Genomic DNA, 12,606 nt, shown 5'->3' with positions numbered 1-12,606 from the left:
TGCCACTCGTCATCATTCAATGTTTGGATGCCACTCGTTTGTTCTTTAACAATAACACTACTTTCTATGTCATCAACACCCCCATCAGGTTCATCTCTACCTTTCGCATCATAGGATCCACGTTCCGACCCAATCCTCACCTATCTATGTTACCAAGCATTCCAAGTACACTAGGTTATCCTTTAGAAAGCATAAGGAATGTAGCTACTATGCAATCCTACAATGCAACATGAAGAGATGAGATTAAATGCAATCTGAGACATAGAAAGGAGTTCGAAAGCTTCGGGATGGCACCCCCCACCTTTAATCGATGTAGAGGCTTGGGAAAAGCTCCTCGGCGAACTTTACGAAAAGGCTTTAGCCTTCCTCGCCCAAATCCAAGCTATTCCGGCCCTATTTTGCCGAGAACTTCACGCCGGCTCGCCGAAGGCTAAAACCGACTTCGCCCCCACGTTTTGTGACCTACCAATAGGGTTTTCAAGGCTTCAAATGAGATCAATCTCATATTTTCACAAAAACCCCATTTTGGAGCCCTAAGTTTGCACCCATAGCAAACCACCCAATAAATCCCTAGATTCATGGGATTGATCTACTTAGAAGCATGCTTAGGGTTCATTTGACTCATTCCAAAACCCAAAACTCCAAAGTTTAGAAGCTAGGGTGTCACGCCCGAGACCGCTCCCAATTTGGTCCGGTTCGGGCACGCCGACAGACCGCCGAACGGACCGGGGTTTCCCCTGTACGCGGACAGAGTCTCCCCTGTACGTTCTAGGCGTCGCAATCCAAACAATGTACATTACAAAGGTTCCAACCAGGAACAGTACTCAGCAAACAGAATTGCATCAGGAAGGTATCAATCAACATAAACACATCCTATGATATTACAACATTCACATTAGATTCATTTACTTACATCACACTTTATATATTACATCCAACTTCCAAATACAATCTAAGTTATTACAAGTTTAATACATTTTATTCCTTTCATTTTCTATACCCCTAAGCTACGCCGACGGGGTACTGCTAGCTCTGGTCTCTGGGGGTAGGGCGCTATCTATGGAGCTACGCCCTTGCCTCGCGCCGCCGCGCCGCTCACGTGCGAACCTGTAAAACCCCAAAACAACGTGGGGTGAGAACCAACTCCATGGTTCCCAGTGGGTACGGCCACCCAAGGGAGGAGCTCGACCAACAGGTCCAAGAGAGGCAAATACAAGTTAGTCCAATAAACAGATAGATATGTATATCATAAACATGCAACTAACTTTACCTTGCTTTGCCTCACAACTGCAATGATGTCATGCTATATGCAACAGGGATATATGCAACAACTAGTAGAATTATTGATTCTACAATCAATCTCGCTAATCTTAGCTCATGTCATCCAACTCTAAGGTTTCCACCACCTTAGGTTATCACATTTACCACTAGCCCTCAAGGTTCTATCTACCTTATTCCAGCTAGCCACCCGACTAGGCCTCGAGTCAATCAACAGCGGATAATCCGCGCTCTGCCCGGCTCGAGGTGAAGGATCCTGTCGCATGCACCTCAGCCTGCAAGCCAAGAACTACATCGCCCAACGGTCCGCCCGAAGGTCCGTGCACCGTGGTCAGGGATCCGCAAATGGGAGAGGAAACATAGCCGCGTACACCCATGGCCAAGATTCCCGATAGGGAGAGGAACATGCCGTGCACCCTAGCGCTCTTTGTTCTTGCTTAATCATAATCCTCAAAGTTCTTTCCGGTGGGAGAGGAACATCGCCGCATACACCCGCGGTCCAAGAACTATTGAGTTCACAAGTACTGGGATTCCGGAATCGACTTCACAAGTCAAGGGTCCATATCCAACCCTATACTATTGACCTATCTAGGTCCAATGCACTTTCCACCCTAGGTCCAACTGACTCTAGGTCTAATGCCTCGATGCCACAACCTAGGTTTACCTTAACTCTAGGTTCATAAACAACCTATGTTCTTTAACACTAGGTTAGATGCCACACACCTAGATCCCGACTCTAGGTTCATACTCAACCTATGTTCTTTAACACTAGGTTAGATGCCACTCGTTATTTATCCTAGGTTCAACAACACTAGGTTCAATGTCATCTAGGTCCGACCTATGTTTATTAACACTAGGTTAATGCCACTCGATCTACTTGATATCCTATTTGTCATAACGAGTACTATAGATATCCACATTTCATCTCGCATACATTCTATGATGCCAATATGCATTTACTATCTAGCATGAACTCACAATGCTAAGTGCAACTAGCATATATTCCAATACACACATACATATCATTTTACATGGATCTACTTAGCATTTGCATCATATTATTAACATGCATTATTTACATTTATATGCAACATCTATATGCCTCATTTACATTCATATGCATCAACATGGATTCTTAATCATCTTGGACATAAAGGGCGACCTAGTCGCTTCGGTAAACACAACCAACCTTAATTCGCGTTCCGATTGCTCGTCGACACTTGCAATCGGCCTCCCGCGGCACCCGTGACCTGGTTCGGCTCGAACTCTTGCGCGACCACCCGAACGGCCACCAATCCGCGATCCGTCTATTCTGGAGTTTATTCCACGACACCACGATGCTACGATTCCATTTCCATGATTTTAGGAAGCCTTCGCCGCGAGCTGCGGCAATCTGTACCTTAACGGCTTCGATCCTCAATATCTCCGCGTACACTCGTCGGATCGCCAAACCAAGCGCACCGTTGCGTTCGTGGACCTACCAATTAGGTTTACAGAGTGTTATTTGAGATCAAACCCAACTATTTACAAAAATCCCATTTTTGATGCCCTAGATGCTACTATTGCAAAAACCACCAAATACCTTCATGAATTAGGTATCATTCATCTAGATAGCATGCTAGGATTGCATCTAAACCATCCTTAGGGTGTATAAACCAAACCCTAAGAAGTTACCATTAGAGCCCTAGAAGCTTACCTCTCTAGGTTTGCTCCAAGGTTGAGAGGAAGAAGAAGAAGATGATAGTGGTGGTGATTCTCTTCTTCTCCTCCTCCTTCATTCTTTTTCCTTTCTTCTTCTTTCTCCTCTTCTTCTTCTTCACGTTAAGAGAGAGAGAGAGGTGGTGTTGGGGTGAGGGAGAAGAGAGAAATGGGCTAAAACCCACTTCTATACACCCTCATAATGCCAAATATGCATAAAAACCCCTCAACTTTCACTTTATTACATTGCCCCCGTGGGGGCCATTTTCGCGCTCGGGGACCGGTCCGTGCGGTGAGAGACCGGTCCCTGAGAGACCGGTCCTTGCGGTGAGAGACCGGTCCCCGAAGGTCCAGTACTCAGCCTCAAGGACTTAGCCAAATTTCAGCCTTTTTCACCGTTTCTTCTCCGTTTTCGCCCGTTTTCGCTCGTTTGACCTCCGATTCGTTTCAAATCGAACCGAGACTCTTCAAATATGTTTTCGAGCATGTTTTCATCATCTTTTCATCCACGCTAATGCCGGATTTAGCTCACGGCCCAACTCAGCCTTTCGGGTCCGTTTTAGCGCCTACGCGCACGAAGCACCCGATAGCTCCGAACCTCATCAAACTTCACCGGGACCATTCAAATGGCTTCCCAATCGAATGTAAACCGTAACTTAATAGTTTAGAAGTCCCGGTACCTTACATTAGCGGTTTGTAGCTTACCTCAAGAGCTACACCAAAGAAGAGGAGAGGAGAGATGAAGGTAGCTAAAGCCTTCTCCTTGATCTCCTTCTTCTTCTCCTTCCTTTCCATTCTCTTTCTTTTTCCTCCTCTCTTCTTGTCTTCTTTTTCTCCTTTCTTTTCTAGAGGAGAGCAAGAGAGAAAGAGAGGGTGAGAGAGAGAGTGAATGAATGAATGTGAGGAGAGAGAGGGCTACAGCACTGTTAATAAAGGCATTTTGCATTTAGACCCCTCACTGTTCATCCATTTGCACAGCCACTTACTGGGTTTTTCGCGGCGAGGCGACCGGTCTCCCGACTTGGACTGCGTCCCCGAGAGCTTCCCTCGGAGCGCACGCAGTTCGGAACCGCGTCTTCCCGGGAGACGCGTCCTCGGAGACCGGTCCTCACTTGAGAGACCGTTCCCCGAAGCTCGATTTTCAGGACTTAGCCAAATTTCGGCATTTCTCGCTCGCAGACCACGTTCGGGACCGGTCCCTCCCTGCCAGGACTTGTGTTGCACCAAGAACGCTACACCCCACCAAGGGAACCGCGTCTCTCACGTCCAGAGACCGCCGTTCCCCTGAGAGCAACATCAGCTAAAAGTGCACCATTTGCTCTCGGGACTCAACTCCAAAGCATTTTTTTTGTGTTTTGGAACTCCAACTCCGACAAAGGTGTATACTCTTGACAGATTAGTCAGTCCTGGCATGAAGTACAAATCCTCGAATTTCAGAGGAATTCACTTCCTTACATAGATAGAGAGTGGCATGTGAGACTTATACATGTGTTTAACATCTAGATAGGACCAAGATTCATGGTTCTATATAGTGAGAATGAGAAGTTAATGTGCTTCTTAGACATAACTTCTCCTGTTGGACATACGGGTCATGCATAATTGCCATAAAAGGAGGCTCGGGACTTGTGTTATTAGCAAACTATTGAGCCAATGTCATAAAGGAGCACTTGAGTCGTTACTGTGTTGACGAGTGAAACCTAGTGTATAAAGCGGCACTAGTACTCTGGAAAAGATTTGGACTTAGTAAAGCCCTAAGGTCATATGACAGTAGAATTTATTGAACGGTGAACCTTCACATTGAGACATGATGACTTAGTTCTTGCGACGATACCTATGCTTGTTTGCCATTTGTGCTCATTCGCACATGCTTGTGAGAGTCGCTCCCTACAAGTCGGCACTCCGGAGTTGGACCTACGTGGACTTATATTGCTCGTGCGGTATCGAGAAACCTATGGGGCGGGCAGGGATAGACTCATTCCTAGAGTCGGAATGCTGGAGCAACCACCGACACTTATGGCTGGCACCAAGCTGCGACACACTTATGTAATCCTAGAACATAATGAAAAGTAACATTAAAACCGGGATGTTGAAAATCACTACTACGATAGGCCCTTAGTAGTTGGATTACTTTGACATGCTTTTGGCGCTAGCGTTGGACATGTAGTATACTTGATTAGTTTTACTTTGTTGCTTCATAGTATACTTGGTTGGCACGATAGAGTATATTTTATCAGTATATTGATAGAATGGATCATAATGCTATTGCTGGCCATGATGGACATATAGTCATGCATTGACATACTTTATCATGAATAGAGTAGACTGTACAAACACATTGAATCATGTTTACCTTGCGACATGGTAGTTTAGATTCTATTATGCTTTCATAAATGCAATCATTTATTATTATTGTTGCTTTTGATACTCTTTTCTTTTGGGGCTGTGGTGTATTGAGCTGAGGTCAGTACATTGCCACTGCGGAACGTATAAATTATAGTTCTCACGCCCTCTTTTTCTTGATGTTATTTCAAATGCCTTTCCACAGCTGGAGAGGCTACGGACTGCGGAAAGAGTATCCCCTTCAAGCTAGCTTGCTATCAGAGGACGCGTTGATATGTGGTCTACCTCTCGTTGTTTCTTTTGGGAACGTTGAGAGTTGTACCATTTATAGAGGACCACTCCTTTTGCTGTACTTCTGGAGATGGATATTGTATTACTTTATGTTACTTTGTGAGTAGTTCTTTTCTTCCCTGCTGTTACTAGTATTAGTAGTTTACTTGCTCTGATATCATAGTTATTGTTCCTCTTTACGTTTCATATCCCTTGCTTTTATTTCCGCTATTGTTTGTAGATTGCTTATATGTGTAGACAATGGCGGGTCTGGGCACGCTACCCGGGAGCGGCCTCCGTCAGTCCCAGGGCATGACAGACACGCAATAATTTAGCACTCCCGGTGGGACACATTTAAGCGTAATTTTTATTATTTTTGATATAATGGCCCTGATTTGATAATTTGCCATGAATTTGCGCAATAGAGTTACATCCCTAGAAGTTCTGAGCGTACCAACAACCAGTAATTCGGATAATGCTGTGGAGTTGCCAAGAGTCTTACCTGCACGGCAGAGGTGAGTACTAGCGTAAATCGACAAACAATGAGCCTTAGTTTGGCTCAGGCGCTTGGACAAATGACTCGCGGTCCTAACAAGTTTTGGCCAGAATAGTTTATTAGGAAGGGCACTGTACGGGTTGATGCCCAGTAGTATTGTCGCAATTACGGTCTCGAGATGAGAATATGCCCGAATAGCAATTGTTCGACTCGAATGAGCAACCGGCAATGCGTTATAAGGGCCTGTTGATGACAACTCAGTGTTATAAATCCTTGTAACACTGGAGTAAATGGTCACCTCATACCAGGGGGCCCATTTACACAGCGGCTTACGTAGACCCGGCTGTTAGTTAATTGCCGTGTCAATCAGCCATAGATAGCATGGGGGTTCACTCCTCCACCAGTAGCAGTACAGCCCCAAATTATAGGGTTGCTAGGGCAGCTCCGAATATACAAGGATGTAACCCATGTAGTACAAAATTTCGGTCTACCGCCACAGGATCGAAATAGCACGCAAGCGCAATTTCCACATACTATGGGAACAACAATGAAATATATGCACTGCTGAGAAGCCCATCCGAAATACCTTCGGGGTAGGCGCAAGGCCGGCAATGCGCTTGGTGTTCAGAGCTACCTTATCCGGCAAAAACATTGATGTAGAACATCCTTACCCGGCAAACTGCAAAATGTCGAAGTTTGATAGGTTTTCCGCAAGATTAGACGAAAATACGGTCAAGCATGTTGGCACGGTTTTACAGCACAATTGCGAAGAGGCTGCGGCAGATACCATTTTTAAAAATTAAGATTATTTTAACACTTCATTAACCAAGACAACTTTCACTTGGTTACAAGTTCTACCGGACTAATTTCCTCATTGTCCGAGATTGCAGGACAAATTAGAAGGAAAGTTCATGAACAATTTTAATAGAACATAGACGGAATTATCGGTTGCGATTTTGGCTCAGTTCATAAAGAGAACAGGGCGAATCGATTGAAAAATATTTGAACCGATTTAAAGACGGGACTAGGAGCGGTTGTTTTGTGAGAATGCCGCGACGTCAGAGGTTGCCAAAATGGCATGTCAATGGCTGTACACTTCAAAATTAAAGATCATTTGAGATCAATATTCAAATTTATTTGATTTGAATTCGGTTGCCGTCAATTATGAGCAATTCCGAAAAGGAATAATGAGGATTCGGCCCAGTGTGCGAGCCGAAACAAAGATCTGCGAGCAAGGAAAAGAGAAAAACATATTCTTTTTGAAAGAGTCTTCGGCTCATGAGCCCGAATTCATCTAAAGAGGCCTAAAGATCTTGTGCTGATGAAGCGAGATAATATGCTGTGAGATGCGTTTAAAAACCGTCAACCATATAAGTGCTGCATTATTGAAGCCTTCTAAATCCAGTAAGCTGAAAGCGACGAGTTTGCAGTTTGTTTACTACATATTCTTTTGATGCATTGAAATGGATTTTAATTTTTAAACGGTTGTTAAAAGATAGACGAAATTCATACAGGAGGGTCAAACTTATACCCCTCCCATGATAGAAGAATTGAAAAAGAAGAAGTATTGAAATGGCACCATTTATGAGCCATAAGACTAAATGAGATGTACTGCCTTTAAGGAGGCAGGATTCAAAAAGACAGAAAAATGAGAGGTCGGTCTTATTTGCGACAAGAAAATAAAAACATAGATAAATTGACAAGAATCCATTTCCTTCGCAGGTTAAAATGAGTGGAATGTCAAAGGAAAAGCCGGTGCGGATTAAGAAGACCGCTTGAAACATTACTTATGATCAAGAGGAGACGCTTACTTCGCTTTGCATGGAAGTGCAAGCCGAAATGACAAAGAAAGGATTGGAAGTCGATCGATCAACGGACAACGAAAGAAGCCAACAAATGGATGAGACAATGATGGCGGCTCTTGAGGAATGGGAAGAGATTCCTAAGACAGCATGACAAATCAGCAGGATGCTCGGACGAAGCCTCCTAATGAGTCTGAACGGAAGTCCGATTCGGTTCAAACACAGAAAAGACCTATTGATGTAAGAAAGTTCTGCATTGATTATTACAATAGCAGAGAGGAAGAGCATCACAGTCGATGGAGACATCCAGTAGAAACATTCAGCTTTGGAAACAGAGATTTCTTGAGGGGTACACGACCACACTAGAGGCATCGAAGCCAGGTTAGAGACTGACCGGAGTTCGAAGGAGATGATCCGAAGGAGTCATAGAGTCTGGTCGGAGATTAGTCAATGAACTCGCATACAGTCCTAGCCGAGACCTATGGGAAAGGAAGAGAAATTTTGGAAGAATTAATTTGAGACGGTAAAGTCAACCGGCAATGTGCCTGTAGATCAGTGGCCGCAAGCTCAAATGTCCAACCATCGGCAAATGGCAAGGGCCGATGTTACAAAAACACAAAATGCCAGTCCGGAGGGCAGCAGAGGATGAAAGATTTTGCAGGAGCCCAGGATACTATCTAGATTGTATCTATCAACCAGAGGGGCGTGAAATAGTGTCGTGAAACGGCAAAAACCACAAATCTCGATCCAATAAAAATAAACTGCGGAAAATAACAAAGCACACGAATTACGTGGGAAAACTCCAACTTGGAGAAAAACCACGGACCAACACTGCGGAAAAAATATCACTCAGAGAAAAGATTACAGGTGATTACCGGTCTCCGCGGCGTCAACCTCTCTTAAACCTCTATGAATCTTGCTACCCTCCTGGCGTTGTACACGCCCTCACGTTCGAATCACGAACGCTCCACTTCGAATCCACGAAGCTCAATCACGCCCGAATCCACGACGCACTCGAATCCATCAGAGGCCAGCGATTCCGAATCCACGAACGCCTTTGCTCACGCCGACATCCACGACGCTGTTCAATGAGAGCATCATGATGTATGGTGATCCTATCGCTTAGGAGTTATGTATGAAAACCAGCGAATAGAACTCACAGCGAAGACTAGATCAATCGACTATAGCAATGCGAAACGTTATCTCGATTTAGATCTAAGGAGCTAATTTGTAGAAATAGCGTTGTAGAATGAAATCCGAGCCTTCGTAGGGGCTTTGCTCAACCATATATTCTTATGATCCTATCAGTTAGGAGAAACCCCTCTAGCTTATTATAGTCTTTTAGAATCAAAACGGAGTAGGATTTAGAAGTTTCTTGTCCAAAATCAGCACCTTGTACCGGAAGCAGAAAAAAGCTTGGTTTTCCAGGCAGGTTACAGCAGGGGACGCGAGATTTTTCTGCGGAAGCTTCGTGTACCCTGAACAGGCCTGCGCTTGTTCCGGGAACAGGGCTTGTACCCTTGGACAGCCGTGATGTAATGTACCTGAACAAACCATCAAACTTTTCTCGCAAACGTGTGAGTGTACATTGGACAGAAAACCCTTGTACCGGATACAACAATGCAATTTTGCCTAAAGCAGTGTACTGGTTAGTGTTTCCGGAGGTTTACAAGCTTTAAAACTTCTCTAATCAATTACATTGAAAACAATGATTCTAAAACCTATAATTAAGTACGTGAATCCCCCATAACAAGATTTTAAAAGCTTAACCTAAGCCTCGTGATTCACTATTCTGGTGCGTGTTTTGCAGTCCTTCCGATTCTTTCAATACTCCGCTTCCGCGGACTTCTTCAAGACTCCGACTCGACCCACGAAACTTGCCAACACATAGGACCTAACAATCTCCCCCTTTGGCAATTTCGTGACAAAACACACACAAACTCACAAATTACAATCTAAAAAAAATGAAGTTCAATGTCATCACCAAAACATCGAACCCCTCGCATGTAGTCCAAATACAAATTGAGAATCAAAATTACATCAAAAACTCCTAAAACAGACTCTATGACTTAGACGCAACTAGGAGTCTTGAAGTCTTGATTTCCTGCAAAACAATTCATTCAAAGATGATTAGCACTAAATTCTTATACCTTCTCCCCCTTTGTTCATATCTCCACCTTTGTTTTTGAACTCATCATCCTCTACTTTAGTTCAATGCCTGTTCGTCCATGCTCTCCCTCTGCTCTCTTCCTTCATCTACGCTCTCCCCCTTTTTGTCAAAAATTGCCAAAAGAAAGCAAATAGAGAGAGAAAACATACTAGAAAAGTATAAGCGTAGTCAAGTCATAGTTACAGGCTTAAAAGAAAAAAAAAAAACAGAACTAAAATAAAACATCATCCTAAAATACAAATGTAGTGAAAGAGAAAGACTAAGCTCGACGAAGAAATCACTCCGTGTCCTCGTCATCATCATCATCATCGCCAACACCAGCTCCAGAACCCCCAGCCTTAGGAGCATCACCAGACGGTGGAATGAGAGGATGTCGTGAAGATGACCGCTGATACGAGGCAGAAGATGGAGTAGGTTCCCAAATATCATCATGTCGACACCCCATCTTATCCATCAATCTTTTGATACTTAACTCAAACATTTTGATGCTGGACTCAACTTTCCTTCCAATGTTGTTCACCTTCTTCTTTAATTTTTGCAAATCATTCTTTGCCAGATCAGAAATGGAATGTTGATATTCAATCCATGAGCCTGCGCGGGATGACCAAGTAGATATAGCAACATTAATCTCTCCCAACGAATCCTCTTTGTGCCAATGGTTGGTTGAACATTGTAGCTCATGACCAAAGATAACAAGTGGTACTCTGGTAATAAATCCTTGGATTCTATGTAACCATGAGTCATGTGAACACCAGCCTTACATATAGCTCCAATAACGATATCCATGTGAGTTGACGATTGGAATCCTCCTGACGTATAGAGAAGACCGGTAGTGTCCACATTCATTCCCAAGAGCTCTCCAATATCGTAGGGGGTAACTGGGAATCTCCTCTGTCGCACAATAGTCTCAAAAATAAAAGTGCCTTTGTCATCGTCTTCAGCAAGTACTTTTCCATTCATATAGAACTCCCGAATGAGTTCCACACAGAAAGGAGCCTTGGCCGGGACCCGTCCAACTGGCTCAATAGGTGCATGCTATAGCAGTCGACCAAAATCAGGAACATCCCGAACCAGGTCATTAAAGTTCACAAAGCGTTCAGCTATGCACGACTTCGACACAAACAACCTTTGCCGTGCTGGAGGGACATCCGTAGCTTGTTTTGTACGTCCCTCACGAGTACGAGAACCACCACCATGAGATGATTCGCCAGCTATTCCTTTGCCCTTGTCAAGTCGAGCAATAGGTTCTTCAGGTTCTTCCGGGGAGCTCGCCTGATAATCCGGATTAGACCCGGACGCTTCTTCAGTTGTGCGTGTCCTTTTAGAAACCCCATGACGACCTCTACCACCACTACGGCTCCGTCTCCCAGCCATTAGCATCAACAATGCCAATACGAGCAAAAACGTCATTTTCCTATATCAAAAAATTGCATACATGAACAAAATTTTTTGAAAAAATCTGTAAAAATAGCGAAAAAATTTCTAATAACATTAGAATGCATACAAATGATATTTCTAACCAGATCATGCATAAAATTTCAGCAAAAATCGAACTTTTTGAAAAATCCCGAAATTACATGCATATTAGAGCATAATCTTAGATCAGTGAAAAATAACTTGTTTTAATGTTGTTCAAGTGTTCTACAAGCAAGGTAATAGCCTAAGACACTGATCTATAGCAAAAAATTGCATCACAAACGAATTAGCACAGAGATCAAACCCTTATCCCGCAAAAACAGTGAAAATATCAAAACCGGGATAAAACTCACAAATTTGATGCTAAAAACTTACAAATCCAAGGGGAGAACGTGTAGAACGGTTGAAGAAGAGTCGCTGGAGCTCTCATGAACAAAAATTTTCGAAAAAGGTTGAGATTTGAGAGAGATCGAAGCGTTATACCCGGTTATATTCTGCTCGGGTACAGACCTTGTACCGGAACACGATTTCTTGTACCGGTACAAGGACCAAAATGTAAAATTTTTTTTTCAAAAATTATCCTTTAAAAACTCATCAAATTTAAATTAAATTCATATAATTAAGGCTTTTACTCCAAAAATCATTATAATGAAAATAAAATATTATAAAATTTTAAAATCCATCAAAACATCAAAATTTCATTATCAAAAGTGATTTAATGATTCAAAACCTTCAAGATGTAAGTTGATGAAAAATGATTTTGAGAAATTCAACAAAATTGACACTAATTTGTCGCAACACATTCAAAATAGAGATTTAACTAATATGGCACCGGGGGTAGCTCTTTGAGCATCTTTTTCAAACTAGCACCTTATTACTCCGAAAATTTTAAAATATTTATATTTTTTCAACCTTTTCGGCTTTTTCAATTAAATTCCATGTGGTAGCTTCACACGCTTGCCGGACGACCGGGATGGTAGCTCTTTCCTACATGTGGTAGTAGTTTTCACACTCCTTTTGGATGTAACTCTTTCCACATCTTTTTGAACATTGGAGTATCTTTTTCTCCTTTTTTTATTTTTAAACAATTTCAAACTCCCCCTAAATTAGACAATCTCACAGTTGAAAATAATTTT

The sequence above is a fragment of the Ananas comosus genome, linkage group 16, assembly GCF_001540865.1.
Source record: "Ananas comosus cultivar F153 linkage group 16, ASM154086v1, whole genome shotgun sequence".
Classification (NCBI taxonomy): domain Eukaryota; kingdom Viridiplantae; phylum Streptophyta; class Magnoliopsida; order Poales; family Bromeliaceae; genus Ananas; species Ananas comosus.
The sequence above is the reverse complement of the archived record's forward strand: the minus strand, read 5'-3'. Positions refer to the sequence as shown.